The sequence below is a fragment of the Ruditapes philippinarum genome, unplaced genomic scaffold (genome assembly GCF_026571515.1).
Source record: "Ruditapes philippinarum isolate M1 unplaced genomic scaffold, ASM2657151v2 ctg4431_1_1_1_1, whole genome shotgun sequence".
Taxonomy (NCBI): Eukaryota; Metazoa; Mollusca; class Bivalvia; order Venerida; family Veneridae; genus Ruditapes; species Ruditapes philippinarum.
Window position 1 is genome coordinate 9,983 of NW_026851858.1, and position 16,851 is coordinate 26,833.

The 16,851-nt window shown below is 33.3% G+C and overlaps 1 long non-coding RNA gene across 1 annotated transcript; it reads left to right on the forward strand.

Annotated features, from left to right (window-relative positions):
• The first annotated feature begins 3,331 nt into the window (after positions 1-3,331).
• On the forward strand, positions 3,332-11,261 carry LOC132741586 (uncharacterized). The gene is made up of 3 exons (XR_009627296.1): positions 3,332-3,723; positions 4,538-4,706; positions 5,479-11,261. It is a non-coding gene; the product is annotated as an uncharacterized LOC132741586 (long non-coding RNA).
• Positions 11,262-16,851: the final 5,590 nt, after the last annotated feature.

Sequence of the window (16,851 nt, forward strand, 5' to 3'; positions counted from 1 at the left end):
CGAAGGTTTTTCTTGAGGTCAAAATGTCGTTAGAAAGGTGGCTGCCACTTTGTCTAATAGGGACTCTCTCAGTTTAACATTTCTATTTGTTATTTTTCTTTTACAAGTACCATTAATTCCCTAAAATGTAACATACTTTACTGTCGCCACCTAGAATTTTCAACTTTGAAATTGTGTTTCAGAAAAATAAGTTCCAGAATAAACGAAACATGTGCAATTAGTCATTGCTGCGTGTATATGCACTTTGATTATTGGTAAAAATCAAATTTGACTGTTAAAATCTCATTGATATAATGGATGATCAAATGTCGCCAAATGCATATAAATAAATAGTGACAAACCTAAAACAGTTAGAAGTGAAACAGAAATTACATAATTGAATCGATGCATGCTTAATAATACAGCGTATATGTAATTATAAGTAAAAATAAGCTTGCAGCCTCTCAAATATCATTCTATTTTCGGAATTTTTCATTTTTTATTCAAATTTTTTCAACAGCATTTTAAAAAGAAACATAGTCGTTACCATTGTTTAAGAGGTAATCCATTCAAAGAAGACTCCAAACAAGAAAGAAAATTAACCTGTGTGTAACTCTGATATATAAACCACAAATTATGGCGGGTTATACGCTTTTGCATCATTTTTCAACCCACTTTCAATTTAAAAATGAAACATACGTTAAAGAAACATACGTTGCCAACTTTTTAAAGTAATTTTATCAAAAGGGAAATTGAAGTCAGAAAGCAAGTATAACAGCAACACAAACTTCAATTTGACATTAGTAAGTAAATTTTGTTAACTTTGGTCGAGTTTTAACTTGTTTAAGTAACCACAGTGAAACAAACGTTACTTTTATCAAACAGACTTTATATTGTTTACACATGCACATATAAAAACATAAAATCGCATTTTTATGACAATAGAATGATGTACATTTGATTCCTAAATAAAACAGTCGATTTTACATGTAAGTTTCAATTCCGTTATTAAGTTCATAAATAAGCCAGTGTGAAACATACGTTACTCCAACTTACAATTAAACAATTTTTGAAAATTAAAGATAAAATTGGGATTAGCATGCCTGTTAGTAACGGTTGCCTTGTTTTAGATGTAAGAAGGTACAAAAGTGTTTTTGCAAAGGAAAGATATGTTAATAATATGTTGATGTACCAGCAGAAATATTAAAAATATGTTACAAGACATTGAAGTTCTCAGCAACAACTGATTCGATCTGCAAAGAGCTTACTGGCCGTATTTCATTCTATATATAATAATGTTAAAATAATATCCATAAATATAAATTATTTTACAAAGATTAAATTTGTTTTCGTAACCTTTACTTGTATTTAAATAAAATGAAACATACGTGACATCCTATATCCTTTCGACGGCCATCCGCTATACCCGTAGGACGGCCAAAGCGTAAGAAAACGTATCGAATTTTTACATTTCTGAAAGCCAGTCTTATATTACGACAGACGTCTATAGCGTAGTTAAACGTATCAAAAATATACCTTTCTAGAAACCGTAGCGTAAATCAGCGTAAAACTTGAATTTTGTTTCATGCAACCCAGTAAAAACCTCGTTTTCGTACATTCTGGTTTTTTAATGTATTTATGAAAATCGAAATATTACGCTATGGCTGTTCAACTGCATACAATAAACAACAAAGCCATACCGTATAACACTGTTAATATTACGTTCAACTGCAATAAACAGACTCACAATCTTGTTTTTTAAAACAAGTTCTGAACGTTTTAAAACGGTAAATTTTACGTTATTTACCTATATAGCCCATTAGAATACCATGTTGAGTAAAACGTCCACAACGTTTTAAAACGTAATTATTGAAAATCAATGAAAATCAATTTTTCTCAGGAAGGGTGATTGATACTATGCTTTTCAACGTGAATTTTGTAAGTTCAACTCATTTTTGTTTCAAATAAGAGAACTGCTTACAGAAACTTCGTTTGATGTATCAATAAATGCATTTTAAAATACTATACCATTTAGAAGATTTTCTTCAATTAATTTGGATATCGATTTGATTACCACATTAATTAAAAAGTGTACTGTATATCTAAACATTTACTATATCTGTCAATAAAGGGCACTATACAATTAACATATTTGGTGTTTTTATTTGAACAACATTTAACAGAATGAAATAAATGAAAGGTAAACTTCAAGAATTTAGTCATTTAAAACTAAATTTTGGTGGCCTTCCTACGACAAACAGTAGTGGCTTTCAGGAAGCTAAAATTTTATACCGGTTTATTACGTTATAGCCTTCTTATGACTATAGCGACCGGCTTTTGAGAAGTCGATTTTTCGGTACGTTTTATTACGCTATGGCCGTCGAAAGGATATGGGGATAAATATAGAACTGTTTAGCAATAAATTTTCCATACATGAAGAAAGTGGAAAGTTGAATGTTTTGAAAAGAAAATGCTAAATACAACATTTGTGTATGCATTCGACCTCTCATATATTATATATGATATAGATTCTATATCCTTTGAATGAAGACATAAAATAATCATTTCCAAAATTGACTCTTTTTGCTTTCTACGAATATTTAACTTTGAAGAAATTAACTGAAAATTAGCAAGGTACCCAACTTCCTTAAATTTTCCTGGGTTAGAAGTTCCTCTAGATAGAGAATTTACAGATTTTGATATATTTTACAGACATTTGTTATTCATATGCAGCCAATATGTTACATTATTAGATCTGAAATCTACGTTACCGAGGAAATACAGTGTCATTACCGAAATAAATGCCATCCTGTTATATTATAGCTTCTTGTTAAAAATATTTCTGGCAAACTTGCAAAATAACCTAAACTTTTACTTCAGCGATAAAAAATGACACAATGACAACATCAAATTTTTAATATTTTTCAACCTCAAATGCTTTATTTTATTGAGAATGGGCGATAAGTAATAGAAAGAGCACCGAAACACGAGGCTATCTGATTTGTACGAGGGGGCGTAGCCCCCGAGTATAAATCAGATTGCCGAGTGTTTTGGTGTTCTTTCTCTTTTGTATCATAGTCAAACATGACAGCACGTTCCCTGTTGTCATAATATGAAACCCCAGAAAAAATTAACCAATGAACGAGCATTTGAATATAATAGTTCTGCCCCTTTCCCTTTCTCTGCCGTCACAATATGTAAACCCCGGCAAAAATGAACCAATCCACGGGCATTATCTGGAGTGCGGGTAACTGATACCTGCACTCCAGTTACCGCACTGTGCATGTATATGTATACGATTTAACTCTGACACTTTTTCTACAGAAAGGTACCCAAACTATGATACAAGAGCTCTATAATTGACATTAAAGTTATTTCTGATAGATCTTTTGGATATCTTGTTATAATATAAATTATGGCTGAACATCATCATAGAATTATTAAGAAACAATATAAATTTTATATGTTAATTCTTTGTAAAAATGTAAGAAGACTTGCAAGTTACTGACTTCATCATTACATTTATTTATTATTGAAAAAATACAGAACGGCTAGGCTCAACAGTGCGTATAGGGTAGACGTACCAAAATATATTGTTACAGTCATGACGGCTTTCCCATTGCTGTCAACAAACTTAAACCTTGTTCATAACTATTTCAGATCTTGGTGTATTGTCCTCATTCTTGGTCACAACAACCCTTCAAGTAGACCAGACTAAACTTGACCTTCATGTTAACATTCAAGGTAAAATGTCTAAATTTTGCTTGATTTTTTGCTATTAGTGGCTATAACTCTGTTATTTTTGAATTAATGTCTTTAAACTTGAACACAACAGTCTTTCAGGATAGGACCTGATTCACTCATAAATGTCCTTGAAGCTTTTGTGATCAGAAGTTGTGCAGAATGATACAAACCCAGAACAATTTCATTTACTTGGTTTTGCAACTTCTGAGAAATGGATGTAAAATTTCAGGACAGTATAGAAGATTGTAAAGACATATAGTACATACTGTATATACACTATAATTACTATACTAGACCTGTCCTAAGACTTGGTAAATTGAATTATAGCTTACATGTAAATAAAGAATGTATTTATTATATCATAGATTTGGTTTAAAAATCTTTGTACTTGGGCAATTTTAAACAAATGGTTTCTTAAATTATCTATTTGATATGAACTAATTATTGGGATACTATATGTATATCTCATGATAAGTAATAGATATACCATTGCTGCGTTGACGATTTCTGGGTTTCTTATGCAACCTCACTCGACTTCGTCTCGTGAGGTTAAGGCATAAGAAAGGTCACGTGATTATGGTATAATTTACGCAAACCCAGAAATCGCCAACGCACCAATGGTGTATCTGTTTTAACCTATAGCTCCGCCCAGAAACACTTACTCCTTCGATCTTCAAAACTGAAAATTATACCATAGTCTGGGTATGGTATAATTTACGGTTATTGGAAATTATACTTGGAAGAATTTTACATAAGAAGCGCTGAAGAGCTATATAGGTTAATTATATTTTATCTTTCCAACTTTCTGTTTCAGAAGGTAAACCTACATGTCAGATTTGTGAATGTGAAGGACAGGATATAGGGTCAATGAGGATGGAATCAAGAGAGATAAAGGCTAAAATGTGAGACTGTCAATCTGACTAACCTTAAAATGAATAAATGGAAAAATGTTTCTTTCAACAGCATGGGCATTTAAGGAAGAGGTACATTATTATTTAGAAGTATTTGTATATGATATTTCTTAATAATTATATTCTTAATAATTATATTCTAATAGCTTTTTTATTCTTGACTTGTTTAAAGGCCGACGCAGGACAGTTTATTTTAAGTCAGTGAGCTTCTGTCACTGGATAGTCTATTGTCACAAAAAGTCAAATTAATAAAAAAAGAATTACAGTTTAATTAAACAACATCTTATACTAGCAATTAGGAACAAAAGTAGGTACCAAGAAGAATTGTGACAAGGAATTCAGCTTTCCTTTCCTTTTCACCTCGAGGCAATTCATATTAAAATATTGAATATTCACAGTAAGCTGTCTGACATATATGATAATCTTATCTTGACTTAGCTGTCTATAGTTTATCAGAATCACTCACATTTATAAATTTAAATAATTTTGTAAAAATTGCTGCTTAGCAAATAGATAAAATTACTTGGGGTGTCTGTGGCAGATTGGTTTAGTTTCTTGACATTAAACCAACTGCCTTTTTACTGCTGTAGGTTTGAGCTCTGCAAAGGTTTATGGATTCTTTCATGTGAGAAAGCTATCAAGCTCATTTATGGAACATTGATGGTTGTACTCGGATGCTGTTTAGTGCTTGAAATCATACACAACATAGGGGCACCCGAGGTCTTCCTCAACCAGCAAAGCTGGAAATTTGGCATATAACCTGTGCTTTAAAGTGTACCGCCACCCCCCCCCCACCCCTTCGGAAAAAAAAAATGAAATTTTAATTCTGCAATTCACTTTTCAGGAAACAGGGGCGCTTGTATGATAGAACAGTAATAGCAGGAGTGATGAGGGAAGATAGATGTGTCTTAATGTCGGAAACACTAGAGAAATCGAAATACCGGTATTTGGGTTTTCAAAACTGAAAAGAAATTGGAATACCAGGGGACTGCCTGCCCTTTGCAATAGTGGATAATAGGATGATGTCGAAAGCCTCATGAATATAGTACATTGACTTAATCTAATTAGAAAAAGAAATGACATTCAGGAGAAAACTAGTCACCAGTCTTTCACTAAAAATGTGAGATAACTTTCCAATATTTGAAATATCACAATATGTATAGAACTATAATGAGCCACCAGTACTTCACCACTTATCTATTTTTGAAATATGTATGAACAGAACTTTATAAACTTCAAGGTGAGAGTTTATCACAAAGAACATGAGATAACCTATGATTGAACAGAACCACATTTGTATATAGAGATGCCAGTTCATCACCAAGAAGATGAGCTAACTTATCAATGTTTGAAATTTGTTTGTACAGAAAAATATCAAGCTCAAGTTTCTTTTATTAAGAACAGACATATTGATTAGATAACTTACAATATTTACAAACATTTATACTACCACACCCATTTAAAATATTTCAGCTTAGAGTGTATTATCCAAAATACATGTAATGTACCTATAGTATATTTATTAATATACTTATTGTATAGTTTTGATTTTACTAGATTTTAAAAACATTTAGATTTTTACTAGATCTTGAAAATATTTTTTCCATGCTCTTTCATTTAATTTTGAATAATGAATGATTTATTATTCAATCCAATGAATACCTATAATAAGTATAGAATTAAAATTGATAATGTATTCTATCTTAAACTAATCTAAAAGTACAAAAGTAATGTTTAAACTTAAAGAGAAAATGGCCCCACTGGCCTGGGGTTTGATACCATAACTCTCAGTTCATTGCTGTTGGTAGCTTTTCTAGCCTATAAAGATACTCAAGTATGTTATACATGTATATAATAGGATGTTTTTTTTATCTTGAAGCAGCATGCCTCCAGGTTATTGTTATTTTTTATGATAATTTTGAAAATGTAATTTTAAGTAAAATATTGTGAAGTTAACAAAGAAAGTAATGACTATTGTACATATTGCTAATGACACAATCCATATAATTTACCAAAAAGACGCCAAAATATGCAAAAATAGCCTGGGGTTAGTCACACAGTAGAAATATGGTGATCATTTGAATATTGCAAAATCAGTCATTAATGGCACATAATGTAAGGTTTTTATTGCACTTTTTACTTTTCTTAATACCTTTTTTATCAAGTTTGATTTGCTTTTGGCATATCTGGAGTCATGTAGCTTTAATTCTAAATGTAATTGTTTCATAGAGAAATTGTTGTTTGATCACAATTTTAGTTTTTTGTTACTGTTTGAAAATGTATCTTTAAGTTGAAAAATATGGAATAGTTTGTTAAATCTTTGTTAGGCTTGTCCAGTGGATAGAAGATTTATTTGAAAAATGTTAGGACTAAAACTGCATAGAAATTATGATGTTAAGCGAAAACAACCCTTAAAATTGAAAGGGCATAAATTTGACTCTTTTTCAAATCTCACAAAAAGTTTCATTGATATTTATTCATTTAGAAAAAATTATAATTGCCCATAAATGCACCGAATATGATATGAGAATTTTCTATGAATGCCTACTTTTGATTTCTACAAAGGTTTATGTTAATAGTATGATAACTTATACAGTGTGACACCATCATTTTAAACTGCTTTGGAAATAAATATTTGGTTCCTTTGCATACAATTTTTTTGACATAACAAAAATCTGTAATTAATGTAGCTCTGATCAAACTTTTGGCAAATTGTGTTACATGCTTATTGATAATTGTTAATTCATTCATTAGTATGATAGTTACTAGTTGCATAGTTTTATTAGCTCACCTGAGCATATGCTCAGGGTGAGCTATTAGGATCACTCTTCGTCTGTCGTACGTTGTCCGTTCACACTTTTCAAACGACATCTCCTCTGAAACCATAAGGCAGATCATAATGAAACTCCACAGGGATGTTCCTTGTGTGAAGCCTTAACAAAGTTGTTCAAAGAATTCCATTCCATGCAGAATTCTGGTTTCCATGGCAACCAAAAGAAAAAACTTTAAACATCTTCTTCTAAAAAACCCAAAGAGCTAGAGCTTAGATATTTGTCATGGAACATCTTCTAGTGAGTGTCTACCAAGATTGTTCAAATAAAAGCCCTGGGGTCAAAATTGGCCCCGCCCCAGGGGGTCATTGATTTTCCCTATATGCATAAAGTAAAAACTTAAAAAAATCTTCTTTTAAAGAACCCAAAGAGCTAGAGCTAAGATATTTAGCATGAAACATCTTCTAATGAGTGTCTACCAAGATTGTTCAAATAAAAGCCCTGGGGTCAAAATTGGCCCCGCCCCAGGGGGTCATTGATTTTCCCTATATGCATATAGTAAAAACTTAAAATATCTTCTTCTAAAAAACCAAAAGAGCTAGAGCTAAGATATTTGGCATGAAACATGTTCTAATGGATGTCTACCAAGTTTGTTCAAATAAAAGCCCTAGGGTCAAAATTGGCCCCGCCCCAGGGGGTCATTGATTTTCCTTATATGCATATAGTAAAAACTTTAAAAAAATTCTTTTAAAGAACCCAAAGAGCTAGAGCTAAGATATTTAGCATGAAACATCATCTAATGAGTGTCTACCAAGTTTGTTCAAATAAAAGCCCTTGGGTCAAAATTGGCCCCTCCCCAGGGGGTCATTGATTTTCCCTATATGCATATAGTAAAAGCTTAAAAAATCTTCTTTTAAAGAACCCAAAGAGCTAGAACTAAGATATTTAGCATGAAACATGTTCTAATGGGTGTCTACCAAGTTTGTTCAAATAAAAGCCCTAGGGTCAAAATTGGCCCCGCCCCGGGGGTCATTGATTTTCCTTATATGTGTATAGCAAAAACTTAAAAATTCTTCTTTGAAAAAACCCATATAGCTAGAGTTTAGATATTAGCATGAAACATCTTCTAGTAAGTGTCTACAAAGTTTGTTCAAATAAAATCCCTGGGGTCAAAATTGGCCCTGCTCCAGGGGGTCATTGATTTTCCTTATATGTGTATAGCAAAAACTTAAAAATCTTCTTTGAAAAAACCCAAATAGCTAGAGTTTAGATATTAAGCATGAAACATCTTCTAGTGATTGTCTACAAAGTTTGTTCAAATAAAAGCCCTGGGGTCAAAATTGGCCCCGCCGGGGGCCATTGATTTTCCTTATATGTGTATAGCAAAAACTTAAAAATCTTCTTTGAAAAAAACCCAAATAGCTAGAGTTTAGATATTAAGCATGAAACATCTTCTAGTGAGTGTCTACAAAGTTTGTTCAAATAAAAGCCCTGGGGTCAAAATTGGCCCCGCCCCAGGGGGTCTTTGATTTTCCCTATATGCATATAGTAAAAACTTAAAAAATCTTCTTTTAAAGAACCCAAAGAGCTAGAGCTAAGATATTTAGCATGAAACATGTTCTAATGGGTGTCTACCAAGTTTGTTCAAATAAAAGCCCTGGGGTCAAAATTGGCCCCGCCCTGGGGGTCATTGATTTTCCTTATTTGTGTATAGCAAAAACTTAAAAATCTTCTTTGAAAAAACCCAAATAGCTAGAGTTTAGATATTAAGCATGAAACATCTTCTAGTGAATGTCTACAAAGCTTGTTCAAATAAAAGCCCTGGGGTCAAAATTGGCCCGGCCCCGGGTGTCATTGATTTTCCTTATATGTGTATAGTACAAACTTAAAAAATCGTCTTTTAAAAAACCCAATGAGCTAGAGCTTAGATGTTTAGCATGAAACATCTTCTTATTGGTGTCTACCAAGTTTGGTCAAATAAAAGCCCCTGGATTAAAATTGGCCCTAACGGGAGGGGGGGGGGGGGCAGTAGATCATTGTTTTTCATTATATGTGTGTAGTAAAAACTTAACATTGTGAAACATCTTCTAATGGGTGTCTTCCAAGTTTGTTCAAATAAAAGCCCTGGGGTTTAAACTGGCCCCGCTCCGGGTGCCTTTATACAGGTGAGCGACCTCAGGGCCATCATGGCCCTCTTGTTATAACACTTCTGCCTGTTTTATTGAAAACAAATTTTGTTGAAAAAGGTGAAACATATAGGCAGCTGATATGAATTAGGGCATGTGTTTAGCTAAAAACAGAATTTCGAGCTATTACTACAGTCAAGTTGCTGTTCCTGCACATGTTGCTTACCAGAAACTTTAAACTTAGCCATTATTTTTTAACGGATTGTCTTCATTCTTGGACACAACAATTCTTTGGACAAGACCATTAAGAAGACCAGACTGAAGTTGACATTGATTCATGAATTACATGTATATTGACCTTCAAGTTCAAATGTATAAACTTTGATTTTGAATTTTTATTTTCTTCAAACTTGTAGGCTAAGACATAAAAGAAAATCAAACTCAATATCTCATTGACTCTTAAATGTTTAAAATTTTTTTTTTTTGCTTTGATTTTTACAATGCATCGGCACAGTGAAGGTCATAATATGGTTACTGTCCAGCATGACTGGTAGAGTCAACAACCTTGACCACTCTGTCACAGACACTTTTAGCAAGTTTAACTTTGCTGCACAAAATGGCTCTCAGAGCTATAAATATAAAAATCTTGTCTGGCTTTCACAGATAGAACTGTGGGTTAGATTTCAATGAAACTTCACAGGAGTGAACAGTTCCATCCCTAGTTGTGCACATTGCCGGCATGTTCCGCTTCACTGCACAAAATGGCCCCTAGGGTTAAAAATAGAAATATCTTATCACATGTCAAATTGCCTGCTGGATTTCTGCCAAATTCAAAGGAGTGATCCGAACCATACACAGTTTTAGAAGACATATGTTTTTGTGACAAAAACCCTTCAAGTCCATATATTATATGGCCTTTACCTTTATTTGATAAAAAATCTTTGAAATTAGCTAGAATTGTCATTACTTTGTTATTTTTTTACAGATTTGATTCATGCTTGGACAAACAAACACAAAACCAACATGTTGAATTATTCTGATAAAACTTTGACCTTTAACTGACTATTACCTCCAAGGTTAAACAATTTATTTTGCTCACATTGTCATAACTGCTTTTTGTCTATGATTTGATTCATTCTTTGACAAAAGAACATTTATTATTCAACTATGACATTTACTTAAATGTGTTGACAGTCAAATTCAAATTTGAAATTTACTTTATACATTTATATTATGTTTTCTAGGAGTACTCGTATAGGTACTACAATATTCTCAAACTGATGTGTTTGACTTTCTATATAAGAAAAAGCAGAGCATGGCCCAAGCTAGGTAGTGGCTCTTGTTTTCAATGCCAACTACATTATACGTATCCATTCCAATTTACATTCTCACATGTATTATTTATTGCGCTTGAAAGGTTTCTACAAAAAATAAGTTTGTTCTTACAGTTCTGGTTTTATTTTAGAAATATTTCATAGACAGTTAAATTTTCTGTTTATTTTCTATTTGCATAATCATTTCTTGAAATAAATATAGTAAGTGCACTGATTTATGTGTTATACACTCACATATGGAAGTCCTTCAAATGAAAATTGGTTGAAAGAAAAATTTAGATAAACTTGAACAACTATAGTTTCCCAACAAATTCCAATGTCATATTTTGAAATGTTTATTCATTATATAATATGATATCAATTATGCATTTAGCCACGGCTTGTAAGTATGCTGTTGGTACATGATTTTCAATTTTGACAAGAGTTTGGAGGCAATACTTTTATATTGTATACAAAGTGGGCACTTATACTACTTTGAAAATAGGAATGATATCAGCTTGGAACACCTGAAATAGATTGCTCTACAAATCTCGAACTTTAAAGTTTTGTATGCAACATTTTGCGGCCCCATCAGTGCTTTCAGCACTTTGATTTATAATGTCAGACGATATACCCAAAAAAATGATAGAGTTTTAGCATCATTTTAGTTTCGTCAATGCTAAAATCAACAGTAAATTTGTTCCTGGAAATGGTCATCCAATTGATTTGATTCATTGCTACAACTTTCAGTCAGTTTCTATGGTGTCCTGTTTGCGGCAGTTAAAATATCCCTGTTACGATTTAAGCTTGACTTTACGCTCGACTATTCGAAAAAGTAGAAGAGCTATTGTAAATATGAATTTTGACAGAACTATGGCCCTTTGAACTTAAAAAAGTATGCATTATTTAGGCTCTTGTTTTACTATCAAGCACTAAGAACAGTCGAGCGCACTGGCTCTTGTTAATAGATAAGTAGCGAGATTTAACATTCTCTTGCGAAGAACTTTCACTATAGACATAGGTCACAGTTCAGGCAAAAACATGCGGAAATTAAACATAATCATCGCCAAGTTTTATTTTTTATTCGCACGAGGATTAAAGTATGAGAAAGTACAAGCATGAGACAAATTCAACGTTGAATGGCGCGAAAAGTTTATTGCGAGAATGTACTTTATCTATAAAAGTACAGAAAGGCGGGGCAAGACTATAGGAAAGAAATATAACATTCCAAGAAGAGTCCTTTAACTGGCCCAAGCAGGACACCATACATTTCAGCTGTATAAAGTAACGGTTATTTAAAAGTGTCTTCTTACAGACGTAAGAAGACACTTTTTGAATAGCTCTGCTTGGTGTATAGACGTATAACAAAGCATAAACTAAACTATGAACTGGAATGGGAAACGTAAATAATTTGAATGTAAAAAAGTCATCAGAAGTAAAGTGTATTACACATTACTTTTGGTCTACATGACTGTCAACGTGCGGAGAAAGAAATACATCACGGTATAGTCATCAAAAAAGAAAGTGCAACACTGCACCCCTTAAAGTTTATACTGGCAAAGGTGAATCTTATCTTTTTATCCTTGAAAAGGTTTATCCTTGAAAAGGTTTATTTTCCGCTGTTAACCTGACAGGACCTGATGTAAGCACTTTGGCCATTTTTGATGGGTGTTAGAGGTAAATCACTACAAATGCATAAATGTCAGGTTCCAAGTTAATATATATATATACTTAAAATAATTTAGGATGTTGTTTCGATTATCTTTTCGACTATGTTTAGGGACGGAAATGTCTTCGCTTGGCACTTAATGTTTCCCATTTTGCTCGAATATTAACTAAGAATGTCACAAGTAAATATCTTCTATGTCTGTTTCGCATATAAGAATGCCATGTGTTATCATTTACATGCATAGATAACATGAACGCTTCAAATAAGTTGTATTTTAAGGCTTCTGTCTTAAAACTGACTTGGTTTCAGGGCTTGAATATCAACACTTACTTATTAGAGATTGAAATGCATTAAAATGTAGCTTATTGCAGTTCAGTTCCTTCTGAATAGCCTCCTATCATGTGGTTTAGGTGCAAAAAGTGTTAATAATTGATTGTTTTCTATTTGGTAATCAACATTTACACATTTACAGTGTATAATGTCATACTTTTTAGACTGTATGTCTGTTTAATGCATATTTTGAATGTGCATTATAATGGCGAAAGGTAGAATTATTTTGTAGAAAAAGTTTTTTGATATGCAAAAGTTGATCTGGTTTTTCACAAGCATATTTGGTACAATTATAGCACAGCTTTAATGTTTCGAATGTGTATACCATATTCAGGTTGATAAATCTACACAAAGGGGATCATAATGCACAAGTTCAGTGAATTACCTTAGGACCCTTTATTGTTTATTTAGAAACTTAGATAAGTGCTTAAATTCTAGTTTCTGGTTACCTCATTGTGGAGAAAATACACAAATACTTTCCAGTCTAAGTACATTTTGGTCTAAAGATGTGATTTACATGGTAAAACACATGAAAGTTGGTTTCAGTGTCATATTTGGCTGCAAATGAATGCAAAAATTGCCCAAAAATGGGCTTAGAATTCAAATTTTAGGATATTACTGTGTTGTTAAGTCTAGAGGAACTTAGAGTTTTCATTTATGGCATTTTTTTAATATCCATGAAAGAGGAAAAACAATATTTATAAATGATTTGTGGCATTTTTGTTACAACCAAAATGTTACTTGTGTACAAATTAATAGTGTGTAATGCATGATCAGGCCACCATACAGTAGTTATTTATAGCATGTTTGTATAGCTTAATCTTCATTCAGGAAGTTTTTTTTGGTAACAAAAGTGTTAAAATTTGGGTGAGAATCACTTATATTTTATGGGTGGGGAGATGAAATTGCTCCCTGCTGCATCCTTTTGATACAAATTATGTATTATAAAGCACTTCTGTACTGAAAACAGAGTATTTTTGCTATCTGAGTGCTTCTATAGAAGTTGTTACAAAATTAGCTTCAGAATAATGACTGATGTATGAAAATCACATGCTAACATTAATTTTCAGAATATTCGAAATACGGCATATAATAGAGCTTGTTAGAAAAAAGAACTTCAAATTGTTTTAAACGACTAAAGAGTGGTGAAATGCATCCATATAATTGGTAATTGTAAATGCGACTTCATTTATTATAAGATATCATAATATTAAACATTTGATATTCCCTTTAGGTCAGGCTTTCCCAAGGCCAGCGATTGGCTGAAAAAAGTGCAGGGAAAACCGTAAGATTATGAGGAGATTGGATGAAAATGGGAATTTCTAAGTATGAAAACTAATTTAGAAACTAACACTATATTGTGCTCTTAAGAAAACGAAATATTTAACAAGTCTCTATTATAATTTGTGCATTTATAAAAAGTTTGTCAGTCCTGTGATCAGCAGAAAATTTCAATGAAACATTGTTATGCGCATTCTCCGTTTCAACCTAAACGAAAATTACCATTGAGATGGACAAATCGGAAAAAGAAACAAGAAACACGGCAATGACACGGAACAGGTTTTCTTTTATCACCAGTGTAGAAAGTTTTGTTGTCATTGGAATATTAATATACTCTGGGCAATGAACTGTAAAACTTTGTACAACTATAAGAGTTTTTGTCACAAAAGCATATGTCTCCCAAAACTATCGATGGTCACTCATGAAATCCGACAAGATTTTTCTATTTATAGCTCTGATGGTCATTTTGTGCAACAAAGCTGTATTGTGCACAACTAGCGATGGTACTGATTACTCCTGTAAAGTTTGGTTGAAATCCCATCAGTAGTTTGACATGTGAAGGCCGGACAAATTTTGTTTTCTATTTATAGCTCTGATGGCCATTTTGTGCAGCGAAGCCTAACATGCCAATGATGTGCACCACGAGGGATGGTACTGATCACTCCTGTAAAGTTTGGTATCCCACCAGCAGTATGACCTGTGAAAGCCAGACAAGATTTCTCTATTTTTAGCTCTGGTGGCCATTTTGTGCAGCGAAGCGGAACGTGCCGGTATTGTGCAGAACTAGGGATGGTAATGATCACTCCTGTAAAGTTTGGTTGAAATCCCACCAGTAGTTTGACCTGTGAAGGCCGGACAAGATTTTTCTATGTTTAGCTCTGGTGGCCATTTTGTGCAGCGAAGCGGAACGTGCCGGTATTGTGCACAACTAGGGATGAAAATGATCACTCCTGTAAAGTTTGGTTGAAATCCAACCAGTTGTTGATCTGTGAAGGCCGGACATGATTTTTCTATTTTTAGCTCTGGCGGCCATTTTGTGCAGCGAAGCGGAATATGCCATGGATGTGCACAACAAGGGATGGTACTGATCACTCCTGTAAAAAATTTGGTTGACATCCCACCAGTAGTTTGACCTGTGAAGGCCGGACAATATTTTCCTATTTTTAGCTCTGGCGGCCATTTTGTGCAGTGAAGCGGAACGTGCCAGTGATGTGCATAACTAGGGATGGTACTGATCACTCTTATAAAGTTTGGTTGAAATCCCACAAGTAGTTTTTGCCGGACAAGATTTTTCTGTTTATAGTTATGGCGGCCTTTTTGTGCACCGAAGCGGAACGTGCCGGTATTGTGCACAACTAGGAATGGTACTGATCACTCTTGAAATCCCACCAGTAGTTTGACCTGTGAAGGCTGGACAAGATTTTTGTGTCGCCTTCAAAAGGCGACATATGGGATTACTTTTGTCGGCGGTGATCGGCGGCGGCGTTGTCGGCGTCTGCGTCCCCTAAAGCTTGTCCGGAGCATAACTCAGTCACTATAAGTCGGATTGACTTCAAACTTGGTATGCATGCTTCTTTCAAGATTTTTGTGTCGCCTTCAAAAGGCGACATATAGGGGTTACTTTTGTCAGCGGCGTCGTTGTCGTTGTCTGCGTCGGCGTCCCCTAAAGCTTGTCCGGTGCATAACTCAGTTACTTTAAGTCGGATTGACTTCAAACTTGGTATGCATGCTTCTTTCAAAAACCCGAAGTGCAGTGCACAAGAACCAGAACTCTGCACTTCTTAATTTTTGAGTTATTGCCCTTTGTAAATTTTCATACTTTAAGTTTGTCCGGGCCATTTCTCTTCAACTATAAAAGCTATGGACTTGAAACTTCATAGGATGATAGATCTCATTAAGAAAAAGTGCAGTGCACATGAACCGGTACTCTGCACTACCTAATTTTTGAGTTATTGCCCTTTGTTAATTTTCATACTTTATTTTTGTTCGGGTCATTTCTCCTAATATATAAAAGCTATGGACTTGAAACTTTATAGGATGATAGATCTCATTAAGAAGAAGTGCAGTGCACAAAAACCGGTACTCAGCATTTCTTATTTTTTGAGTTATTGCCCTTTGCTAATTTTCATACTTTATTTTTGTCTGAGCCATTTCTCGGAAAGTATAAAAGCTATGGACTTGAAACTTCATAGGATGATAGATCTCATTAAGAAGAAGTGCATTGCACAAGAACCGGTACTCTACATTTCTTATTTTTTGAGTTATTGCCCTTTGTTAATTTTCATACTTTATTTTTGTCCGGGCCATTTCTCAGAAAGAATAAAAGCTATTGACTTGAAACTTCATAGGATGATAGATCTCATTAAGAAGAAGTGCGGTGCACAAGAACCGGTACTCTGCATTTCTTATTTTTACAGTTATTGCCCTTTGTTAATTTTCATACTTTATATTTGTCCAGGCCATTTCTCCTCAAGTATGAAAGCTATGGACATGAAACTTCATAGGATGATAGATCTGGTATAATAACGATATTTCTTTGTTTATTTACTCCTTTTATCACATTTGAATATTTGCATACATTCTAACATAATAATTGATGTTTCTATAATCATTCATTATCACAATTGTGTATTTAAAATTGTATTGTATTGTATTGGTGTAATTAAAATTACCGCCAAATTTAAATTTAATGAAGTTTTATTTTTTTTGAATATATATAATTATTAT